The sequence below is a fragment of the Erpetoichthys calabaricus genome, chromosome 17 (genome assembly GCF_900747795.2).
Source record: "Erpetoichthys calabaricus chromosome 17, fErpCal1.3, whole genome shotgun sequence".
Taxonomy (NCBI): Eukaryota; Metazoa; Chordata; class Cladistia; order Polypteriformes; family Polypteridae; genus Erpetoichthys; species Erpetoichthys calabaricus.
This window is the reverse complement of record NC_041410.2, coordinates 49,122,754-49,135,033: the sequence shown is the minus strand read 5'-3', so window position 1 is coordinate 49,135,033 and position 12,280 is coordinate 49,122,754.

Sequence of the window (12,280 nt, the reverse complement as noted above, 5' to 3'; positions counted from 1 at the left end):
GGAAGGCAGTCTCTATTGTAGGCATGGAGCTGGACAGTTTGACATCTGTGGCAGAGCGACGGTCGCTGAGCAGGCTCCTCCCCCACACTATGCGACTCTTCAGTTCCACCTGGGGGGGTAAACGTTAACATTATACAAAGTTATTGACTGTTATACCTGCCTCTCACTCTTAACCTTGCATTTTTTAACTTGCACTGCACTTTTATTGCTCTTTAATTTAATATTGTTTTTATCAGTTTGCTGCTGCTGGAGTATGTGAATTTCCCCTTGGGGATTAATAAAGTATCTATCTATCTATCTATCTATCTATCTATCTATCTATCTAAATGCTTCTATGAAGTCAACATGGCTGCAGTCCTTAATTTCTGTTTTGTGCCCTGAAGCACTGATTTTGATTTAAAAATGTTTAAGAATTACAAGGAGGGACCCAGTTGGCACTAGGGAATCCATTCCCGGGCTCCCATTTTTCATTCCCAGGAATGAAACTGCCGTAATTCCCGGGAAAACGGGAACGGCCAAGCTCGCATATATAGCGTGTAAATGTGTAAAAATCGATCAAGAAATAAGAGTTATAGTTGAAAATAATTAAGGTGGCGCCATTGCTGCAGCTTGCACTTAATCAGACAACCGCTTTGAACAGCAACTTGAAATTGAAATGTGTCAGTCTATTGCATGCGCATTATCTGTGCCAAGAAACTTGCCATCACAGAATGATGACAAGAAACCCGAAGGTGCGCTCTTGCCTGGACGACCGCACGCTGGACACGTTGTGCTTTCTACGCTCTTATTACCGCAACTAAAGATACATGTACTTATATGACAGCATGAACTGCTTGTAGAAAAGGTTAGTCTTTTATTTGTGTCAACATATTGCAGTAGTTTTATTAAAAATAAGTGTTGGTTGTTCTAAAACCGTTCACATGAGAGATGCCCGTGCACTGTGTCATCCCCGGGAGCCCGGGATTCCCGGGAATGAAATGCGGGATTCCCAAATTCCAGGGAATGGATAAACCCATCCAGGAATGGATTCCCTAGTTGGCACCCCAGCACTTTTGGGAATCACCCTGCAAACATAGAGTACGTGAATTTCCCCTTGGGGATTAATAAAGTATCTATCTATCTATCTATGAGGCGTGGAGGAGGCAGTGACCAGTGGCAGAGAGAGGAAGAAGACAAAGAATTGTGCTTCTGCTTAATTATACTTGTGGCTGTGATGGGAAACACTTGCCCAAGAAGAATTTCCCATGAATAAAAACTCTTTATTCATTTTACACTTGTGTCCTAGCCTGTTTGTTTTGGGTTTGGGGAGCCAGAATGCCCCCTAGTGGCCAAATCGGCTTATCTTTGAGATGGAGGAAGAAGAGCAACAATATTCATTTCTATAGCTCATTTTCATAGAAAGGCTGTAGCTCCAAGTGCTTTAAAGGATATCTACATGCAAAGGAAAACACATTAAATTTAGATAAGAATAATAATGAATAAATAGTATACAAAAATAATGTATACTTACATATGACAGATATACTGCATACAGTAGATATACTGTATAATTAAGTCTCTAAATTACATTTCGATGATAAGGTCAGTTGGCCAAGGTGGACAGAAAAAATAAAAGAAACTCATGTTGAGCTAGAGAAAAAAAACAAAATTTGTACAGGTTCCAAGCCAAAAGACCACCCAGACCCCATTAGACATTCTGCCTAACATAAATGTTCTCAAGTCATTCTTTATTGTTTATTACTTACTAGCTGTCCTCCGCAGCTCTGCCCACGTAGTAGTGAGACAGGACAAACTTTAAAAATCAATAAAAAAAAAACAAAACATAATTCTGGCCAAGCAGTAGGTAGGTATATCCAATTCTGTTCAGCTCTGACAGGAGAGCGTCTGCTGCGTGGGAAGTATAGCACGTGGCCGTGATATCTCTGGCAATCAGCAGTTACCCTCTAAAACACACGTAGCAATGATCTCTCTCTCAAAAATGTCAAACGTTACTCCTTAACAATCTGTAGATGATAATGACTATTGAACAAACAGGTATCGCTAGCTAAACGGAGGCAAGGTATGCTCAAACAAGTGATGAGAGGTAGACTGACTCAAACGGAGGTTGGCACGTGAGGAGGGCCGTGCCCCTCTCCCCTTGGCCCGCAGCCACTCTCTCAGATTATAATAATAAATTGGTACCGCAAGCAAACTATGATGAGAGAAGTCACAAAATCAACCGGAATGTTCATGCAAAATATAGAGAAAAACCCAATCTAAATCTGTTAAGTAGTTCTCTTGTGAGACATTGGAATTATATATATATATATATATATATATATATATATATATATATATATATATATATATATATATAAATAAAGGATATAAATACCACAAGGAGTGGTAGATATAGCATGACAGACAACAGGTCCCTTCATATGATATACCGTACACATAAAGACCTGATTTTAGAAGCATCCATAAGTACAGCTGGCCTGATCACATTGATTTATGACCCAAAATATTTAGCATGTCATGTCTTTGAGGGGTAAAGATCTCAATTTCTCACACCCACATAAGATGACCTGAGCACCAGTAACACTATTTGAGCAGCCAGGGACTTGCAGGGAACAGTGAACTCCAGGGAGTGAGAAGAAAACCACAATAACTAACAGAAATGTTACATATTGGAGAGAATGATGTTCCCCACAACATTCTTTAACTCAGTTGATATCACCTTTGGTTTAACTGAATCAGTACAAAATTTAGGTGATATCTTTGACACTAGCATGTCATTAGCATGTCATTTAAAATATACATTACCAAACTATCTAAAACATAACTCCAGTTGTCAATTTCTTATTCTGGCTCTTTATTAAGTTTAGGGCAGATTATAAAATCTTTGTTTTAACATACATAAAGCCTTAAATGACCAAGTCCCTACTTAACTAATTTGCATTTACTATTACTTACAAACCAGAGCACACATTGTGCATCACATTGTGATCGCAAGATGCCGACCTCCATAAGATTGCAAGAATTAATAAAATAACAGTAATAGGTTAAGTTTTTAGTTACAGAGCCCCAAAGCTGTGGAATAATCTGCCTGTCTCAGCTTTTAAATCCACACTAGCGACTCAAACTTTAGTCCAGCATACCCTGACTAGAGCTGCTAATTAGCTGTGTATACTGCATCTCTGTTTATTAGACATTTGTACAGAAATATAAGTAGTACAATTTGCAAACCATTATTAACCCACCTCTATTTTGTTTCACTTCTCACTATCTGGATATGCCAATGATCAAGTGCCAGGCTGCTCTCCAGCATATGGAAAAGTCATCTCGGATTAAAGGAGAGTTGGAATTATTGGATGGAAAGATTCTTTCATCAGATCAGATGGTCAGCACTGACTCCTCTATACAAAACCCAGCAGGGGGTGGATGGCCAGTTGGCCGAGGTCTCCAGGGCTCTGACTTTGTTTTTGACTTTCTCTTTTGCAATTTTAATCTCCTTCATTGTCAGCTGGGAATAGTTCATTAATTAATTAATGGACAGATATTGTTGGTTTCCATTTATGTTTAATCAGCTTCTACATTGACCTCTGAATTTATATGTGTACCAGTTCTGTATTTAGCAATTAGTATAATCTGTACTTGTACTTTAACTGAGAATTGTTGACAGCAGTGTGCGCCAGCACTCAGTGAAGAATGCTATACAAAAAATAAGTTGTAATTGTAAAAAGCAGTGCAGCCCTCTCTCCGGTAACCAGTAGATAGATAGACAGTCAGTGAACGGCACTATATGACAATAGATAGATAGATAGATAGATAGATAGATAGATAGATAGATAGATAGATAGATAGATAGATAGATAGATAGATAGATAGATAGATAGATAGATAGATAGATAGATAGATAGATAGATAGATAGATAGATAGATAGATAGATAGATAGATAGATAGATAGATAGATAAATAGATAGATAGATAGATAGATAGATAGATAGATAGATAGATAGATAGATAGATAGATAGATAGATAGATAGATAGATAGATAGATATGATGAGAATTGAGCTTTTTGGCCATCGGACTAAACATCATGTTTGGTGTAAGTCAAACTCTGCACATTATCAAAAACACTCCTTCTCTCTCTGCAGTAGGCCATTGTAAGACTTGCAGAATAAATTGCATACAGAATGGAGCTCCCGAAGACCAGATCGATTCCTGTTAAAGATATCATAGAGGCTCCTTTTTATTTATTTTTTTTCGATATGCTTCTGCATTCTTTTTGTTTGAATTAATTTATGTTTAGATTAAAAGGGGTGACCCAGCTGGTACCCCAAACACTTCCACTTGGCTGGACTTTAAAAACCTCTTCACTCTTAATCCCCATGCAAAAAGGATAAAACGTCTTGAGTCAGAAACCAGGCAGGAGGAAACTTGTACATTGCATCTTTAATTATTTCTTCAGCAAATGGTGAAGAAGAAGCATTCATCACATTAGTCTGTTACAGAATGGTCAAAGAAATGAGGGCAGAGGTCAATTTTATAAACAACTGAATTTACATAACAGTGCTGATTAGTGAATATATTTACTCTGATTGGTTAGTTGGCTTATATCCAAATCTCTTATCCAAATAAAAGTCTATCCTACCACAGTCTTGTTCTTCTCAAATCTCTTATGTTCAGCTATTACCCTTGAAATCTATGTGTATGTGACAACTGTCCAGTCTTGTTGTTTACAGGACACCTGCTGATCACTTAATCATCTCCTAGTACACTTTGTGTAGTACATCAACTGTTCTCCTGGTACATCCTTGTCTTTCATTTACTTAACTGTTTCAGTAGTTCTCTTCATGACATTTGCAAAAGAAATGCTTACAAATTTCAAATGGTACCGCAGACCAAAATACCTAACTATTGTTACCCCTCAAAATGGAGGCATTGGGTTTAGCATTTTATTGTCCTAAAAGAGCACACTTTACTATTGTTTTTGTAATTGTTAGTGGTTTTCATTTAGCTAATAACATATTTCATCACCAAAAAAACAACTCTTACTGGCATACTCACACATACACCCATGCTGACACTGAGACAATTGGGCCCATTAATGTATCGCACATCTTGGGAAGGAGAAAGAAAATCTGTGAAAAATCCAAATAGACACATGAACAATGTGTAAATAGCAAAATGACAGTGACTGGGTCATGGCTCTAATTCACTGCCCTGAAGCTGTGAAATGCCATCCAGTCCCAAATGTGTTTCACTGTTATTTTTGAAATAACACAAGATGCCTGGAGATAACTTGCTGGATGTATCTACTGGCGGCACTTTTACAACAAGCATTGTCTTACGTACAATCCTTACAACAAGCAGCCTAGTGGCAAAGTAACTGCATTTATGTATTAATTTTTCTTTAAATATGGTCTAATTTTCAGCTGAGTTACATAATTAACAATGAAACACAATCTGTTTTAACTAATAAAATAGAAATTATTGTACTGCTCTTGCATATACTGAATACATCATTGAAACATTCAAAGTGTTGGTTGGAAAAGTCCGTTAACCCCAAGGCTTCAACAAAACCTAATTGGAGTCAGGAGTTAGTAAACATGGAGTCCAACTAACGAAATGAGATTGGAGGTGTGGTTCAGAAATACTTTGACCAATCAAAAAAAGTTTCAAATATTTTTGGAGTTTACTATTCACAAGAAACTGATGTGAAATAAAAAAGACAGAGTAGAAGATCTGTGATCAAGAATTGTAGATATGCAAAAAAATAGAAAGGGTTACAAAGTCATTTCTAAGAGTTTAGGTATTTATCACTCCACAGTTAGACAAACTGTGCATTAACAGAAACAACTTAGTACTGTGGCTACTCACCCTAGATGTGGGCGACCAGCTAAGATGACTTGAAAGGCACAATGTCGAATGTTCATTTGAAGTAAAAAAGATCCCTACAATAACAACTAAAGACTGGAAAGAATCATTGGAACAGGTTAACATCTCTGTTATTGAGTCTACCACACAAGAAAACATTGAACGGGCATGGTGTCCATAGCAGGACATCAAGGAGGGAGCTGTTGCCTACCAAAAAAAAACTTCACTGCATACCTGAAACCCATCTTGACGCTCCTCAAAACTTTTAGGAAAAGGTTATCCCAACAGTGAGATATGGTGGAGGGAGCATCATGATTCGGGGCTGCGTTGCTGACTCGGGGTCTGGACAGCTTGTCATCATTCAGGGGATCATTAGTTCCCAAGTTTATTAAAGAATCCTACAGGATAATGTTAGGGTGGCTGTTCACTAGCAGAAGCTCAGTAGACATTGGATGATACAGCAGGACAATGACCCTAAATATCGAAGCAAACTTGATACAAAATGGCTTAAAAAAAAGAAAATCTGCCTTTTGAAATGCCCTGATTACAGCCCAGACCTTAGCCCTATAGAGATGCTATGAAATGACCTCAGCAGAGCCATTCACATGAGACAACCTAACAATATGGCTAAGCTGAAGAAGTTCTGTATGGAAAAGTGGTCCTAAATTCCTCCTTAAAGTTGTACAGCTCTGATCTGCAGCTACCAGAAGGGCTTGTTCTCTTACTTTTCCCACAGCACACTGAGAATATTTGATAGGTTTGTTCAATAAAAATGTGAAAGATTGGAAATGTTTGTGTGTTATTACCATAAGCATATTGTGTTTGTCTATTCTTTTACTCAGATGAAGATCAGATCACATTTTATGACCTTTTAATTTAGAAAACCGGGTATTTCCAAAAGCTTTACATACTTTTTCTTGCCACTGTAGTGTGTCATACTGGAGAGATGTTCATGTCTGCCTGGTATGGTCAAACTGCTTCCCACATTTAGTGTGCACAACTCCTAAATGACATATTCAAGCTCATTCAGTTCGGAGACAAAATGCTATCAGTCTCCCAGGTACCACTTCTAGTTACAAAGCCAGAAAATCAGCAAGTTGGCTCTCCTGGTATCATCTACGACTTTTAATAGTTTACTTGTAATTAGTTTCCACTTGTGAGGGTTGTTAATGTGTTCAGGGTAAGTTTAATCCTCACCTAAAACACAATATTGGAATGGATGTTTGAGTAATAAAATACAACTTAGGGGGTCCCTCTGGTATAACTTTCACTTAAAATGTTAGTTCACAGAGTTAAATGTTTTCAAAATACATTTTAAAAGTGATTTAAGTAAAGAATTCCTAAATGAAGTAGCTCAATCATCATCTAACACTGCTTACTTTCAAAATGTTTTCAAATGTAGTAATTCTTAAGGAAACTAGCACACTCTAGTGGCCATCTTAAGAAAATAAAGAAACGGGTATTTGTAAAAGCAAATGTAAAGCTCATTTGTCAGCTCAACTAGCACTGGTCTTTTACAATGTAACAATCCGCATGTATATTATTACATCTTCAAGAAAATTGAGACTTTATAAATTGCTCAAATTAATTATTTAGTTACAATGGACAATGAAGATTTTGCTTCCTAAACACTTTTGAGTGTTTCATGTGTGTTTTGGTCTGCTGATCACAAAAATCACCTTTAAATTTTCCTGTCACTTACAGTTTTATTGCAATTGCCTATTTGTATGATTTCCTGTTATATTGTAAGCATACATGTACAGTACAACAACTACAACCGGAACTTCTGTGGTGATCAGAAAGTGGTGGCACTGCGACTAGGAATGCAGCTCTAATATACCAAGTACCACAAATGGGACAGCCGTGTTAAAGACTCTCACCACATTAAAAAGAACTGGCTGTTCCATAAGGGCAGACAAGTGTGGCACATAAACCACTTGTCAACATAAGAAACGGCATTTTTCCTCCTCTTCACATAAACCTTGGGCTGATGAATTGAACAAGGAAGATGAAGGATTTCACTATTTAAGACTGATGTTTCCATGAATAACTGACACCAGACGGAATTTGTATCGGTGCACCAATCAGACACATCCTCAGTGACAACGGTTTGGAGATCTGCTAGTGGAGACGGACGAAATCCCAGGCTTTTAAGGCTGTTGTGTAAAATTTTCTTGGCAGCTCCAGAACACCAAACTATGTCCAACTAGCTGACAACAGGCAACAAGCATATAAAATGTGAAGTACAACATGTTGCTAAATATTCACTTTCTGCATTCACACTTGGACATCTTCCCTGCTAATCTTGGTAAAGTCAGTGGGACACTGCAATGACGAAAAAGCAATATCAGGGTAAATGGAATCCATCAATTCTGGCTGACTATCGCTGGACAATGAAACAAGAAGCATCAGATGTGAAGTACAAGCAAAAATTGGCAGCAAAATCTTTTTAGCACAGTTGAACTGGTGCAATATGTCAGCATCACTGAGGGATGATAGATAGATAGATAGATAGATAGATAGATAGATAGATAGATAGATAGATAGATAGATAGATAGATAGATAGATAGATAGATAGATAGATAGATAGATAGATAGATAGATAGATACTTTATTAATCCCAAGGGGAAATTCACATACTCCAGCAGCATACTGATACAAAAAACAATATTAAATTAAAGAGTAATAAAAATGCAGGTAAAAACAGACAATAACTTTGAATAATGTTAACGTTTATCCCCCCGGGTGGAATTGAAGAGTCGCATAGTTTGGGGGAGGAACAATTTCCTCAGTCTGTCAGTGGAGCAGGTCCTCTGTCTGGAGATGACACTGTTTAGTGGATGCAGTGGATTCTCCATGATTGACAGGAGCCTGCTCAGTGCCCGTCGCTCTGCCACAGATGTCAAACTGTCCAACACTACAATAGAGCCTGCCTTCCTCACTAGTTTGTCCAGGCACTCGTAGAAGAGGGCACTCGCCAATCATCGTTGGATGAAACAAACTAAATTCAGTAAAAGCTAATTTCATGTTTCTCCAAATAATACTGTCAATTTGAAAATATTCTTGTGTGCAGCTTGAAGCTGCCTATCATCACCACCAAAGATTTCTCAGGAAGCAAAACTTTTGAAAAATTGTGTTATCTTGTGTTATTAGATTAATTTACTAAGACAAAAGTTCATAGTAGATTGTACAACACTACTAATAAAACTCCACCTGCTTTAATATGGAGAGGATAATGGGTGCTACTGTTAGCAGCTCTTTGCACACTCAGCCTAATTCAGCAGACCTCATGGCTCAAACACGGATGTGTAAAGCACAAGGCTGCTGGTTCAAGCCACACCTGACTTTCTTGGTGACTCCAAGCACATTAGCTCATCTGCCCGTACTCCTTCTTCTTCTTTCAGCTGCTCCCGTTAGGGATCGCCACAGCGGATCATCTCCTTCCATATCTTTCTGTACTCTGCCTGTAGTCCATACATTCCAAATACATCATAATTGAGCAGCTTGAACTGGATATGTACGGTATTGATAGACAACATTTCATATTTACAAAGTGCCTAGTGATGCTACTCATTTTGGAAAAATAGTATATTAAATAAATACAACACCTGTCCACAAGAATTAAGTAGCCCAGAAATGAATGTTATACTTGCTATATGAGAATACCATCCACGCACCCACCCATCCAAGTCCATCCATCCATCCATTTTCCAACCCGCTGAATCCAAACACAGGGTCATGGGGGTCTGCTGGAGCCAATCCCAGCCAACACAGGGCACAAGGCAGGAACCAATCCCGGGCAGGGTGCCAACCCACCGCAGCCCATCCAAGTCTCCATTTTTTAAGCCTACTTAATCTAAATGTAGGGTCCTGAAGAAGCAAGAGTCCATCTCAGCACCATAAAGCTCACTTGCACACATACAAGAGCAATTTAGTGATCTCAGGTAACCTCCTAGGTGGCACAGTGGTGTAGTGGTAGCACTGCTGCCTCACAGTTAGGAGACATAGGTTCGTGTCCCAGGCCCACCCTGCATGGAGTTTGCATGTTTTTCCCTTGAATGTGTGGGTTTCCTCCAGGTGCTCCAGTTTCCTCCCACTGTCCAAAGACATGCAGGTTAGATGAATTGGGGAGGTTAAATCGGCCATAGTATGTTTTTGGTGTGTGGGTGTGTGTGTGTTTGCCCTGTGATGGACTGGCACCCTTTCTGGGGTTTGTTCCTGCCCTGCACCATATGCTCCAGCCCACCCCTCACGAATCTGGTCTGCATTAAGTGGGTTAGAAAATGAACAAATTAAGGTAACCACCTGCACATCTTTGGGATGTGGACGGAAGCTGCAGTAATCAATGATATCTCTTGCAGACACAGGGAGAATATACAAGATCTGCTAACTACTGCACCACCATATTGTCCCTAAGAAAATCAGCGAGGTCAAGGTCACAGGTGGTCCAGGTGGGCCTGTCCCAGCAGCATTAAGCACAAGGCAAAGACTAATCCTGGATAGGGTATTAGAAATCAATACATTCAAATTTACTTTCAGATTCCAAAGTGTTTAATACAGTATATAACTACTTACAGCTTAAAATAAAGACAAATAATAAAGTACTGTACAATAACACAATAATGGAGCAAAACACTGTAAATAAAATTACTTTTTATATAGGAACTGTATGTGCCAGGAAGGAAAGACAGGTATCCTGGCAGGGATAAAGGAAAGATTTAGGAGGCTATAATGGATGGACTGGATGAACAGGCATACTGGGAGCGGTTCATTTCCCCCAAATGACAGATGGCAGTGTTCCTCAAAGCTGGACCAGATTAAATCACCCACAGGGTGGCATGGGGGTTAGAGTCCAGAAACACAGCCCAGTCAGAGTCTTTGGATACTGCCAGAGGGCATTGCCAGGGCAGGACTTCCCTGCTTTCCGCACAACCCGGAAATGCTCCAGACAACCTGGATAAGAAACCAGAAGCAGTTTTAGGGTCTAGTTTAAAAGAAAGCCTGATGCCTTATGTTAATTGAGTCAGAGTCAGGAGGCAGTGGCTCTTTTGGAGGAGGAAGGAGAAGTTGTGAATGGTTTATTTTGCTGGTAATTGTATGCTGAAGGCATTGTATTGAATACAAATCATTTATTTGAACCTGGAATTGTGGTGGGTGTTGCTGTGTCTGTGGTTTGGGGCTCAGTGGAGCCCTCAAGTGGTTACAAATTATAAAAACTATTTTTTCTGTCCAACAATTGGACCTCAATTTCTTTTTGACCAATATGTTTGCAGTACTAGTGTATTGTACCGTGTTAGCCATTATGAATGTAGTGAAAAGTCAAGCAAAATGACACCTTTAATTGGCTAACTAAAAAGATTGCAATATGCAAGCTTTCGAGTTGCCTCGAAAGCTTGCATATTGCAATCTTTTTAGTTAGCTAATAAAAGGTGTCATTTTGCTTGACTGACCAATATGTTGAAATTTAAAGGTCTCCACGGCACTACTTTCAACATCACTACTAAGTAATATATTCCTTGTTTTTCATGTGAAAGAAATGTGCTCTAAAATGTGTTTGAAGCCTACTCTCATTTAAAAAAATCATGTCCTTGATGAAAATGTTTATCAAATAACATTTGGTGTAACCAGAGGTGTAAAAGCACTAGCAGTCAATGCAATACTATGATCTATGAGCCTGGTTACTTTTAATTTGCACACATCTATTCCTCTCAACAATTTACTGTCTGCCTATGTATAAGTAAGACTTGCTAACTGGGGCTAAGCAGGAGTATCTTTCCAAGTGTCTGTAATAATCTGAGGACCATTAAAAAAAGGTATCATTAAGAAAGTTGAATGTAACAGATTCAGTATTGGTAGACATATACAGACTTTCACTGAATGTGGTAAACTGGTTCAATAGAGCCTAATCCATCTACTGTAAATAGAAGTTGTTAATATTTGACATGGATTATAAAAATTCAAAACATTTATGCCTTATCTCGGAGTCCACATTAATCCTGCCACACATTCCATCTCCTTTGGAGTCAGCAAAAATTCTAAATACTACATTTTCTTTTAGCACATGCATTCCTAATTCCTTGTGTTCTATCGCGTCTTACCTTCTCAAACCTAGGAATTCTAAAAGATAAACGACTGTGCAACCATATTTCTTGTATGCAGATAACAACCGGAGAAATTTCTAAATCTAAAATATATACTTTAAATTCGTGTACATTTGCCAATAAACATCTAGAATTTCAACACGATACTGTGAGTAGTTTACTTTAATCTATAATATACCCTTTATAGTTAGAATTTCAACACGATACTGTGAGTAGTTTACTTTAATCTATAATATACCCTTTATAGTTCCGCACCATTCACTGATATCCCATTTCCCTTACCTTCATATCCGTCCCTACACAGAAATTCGTA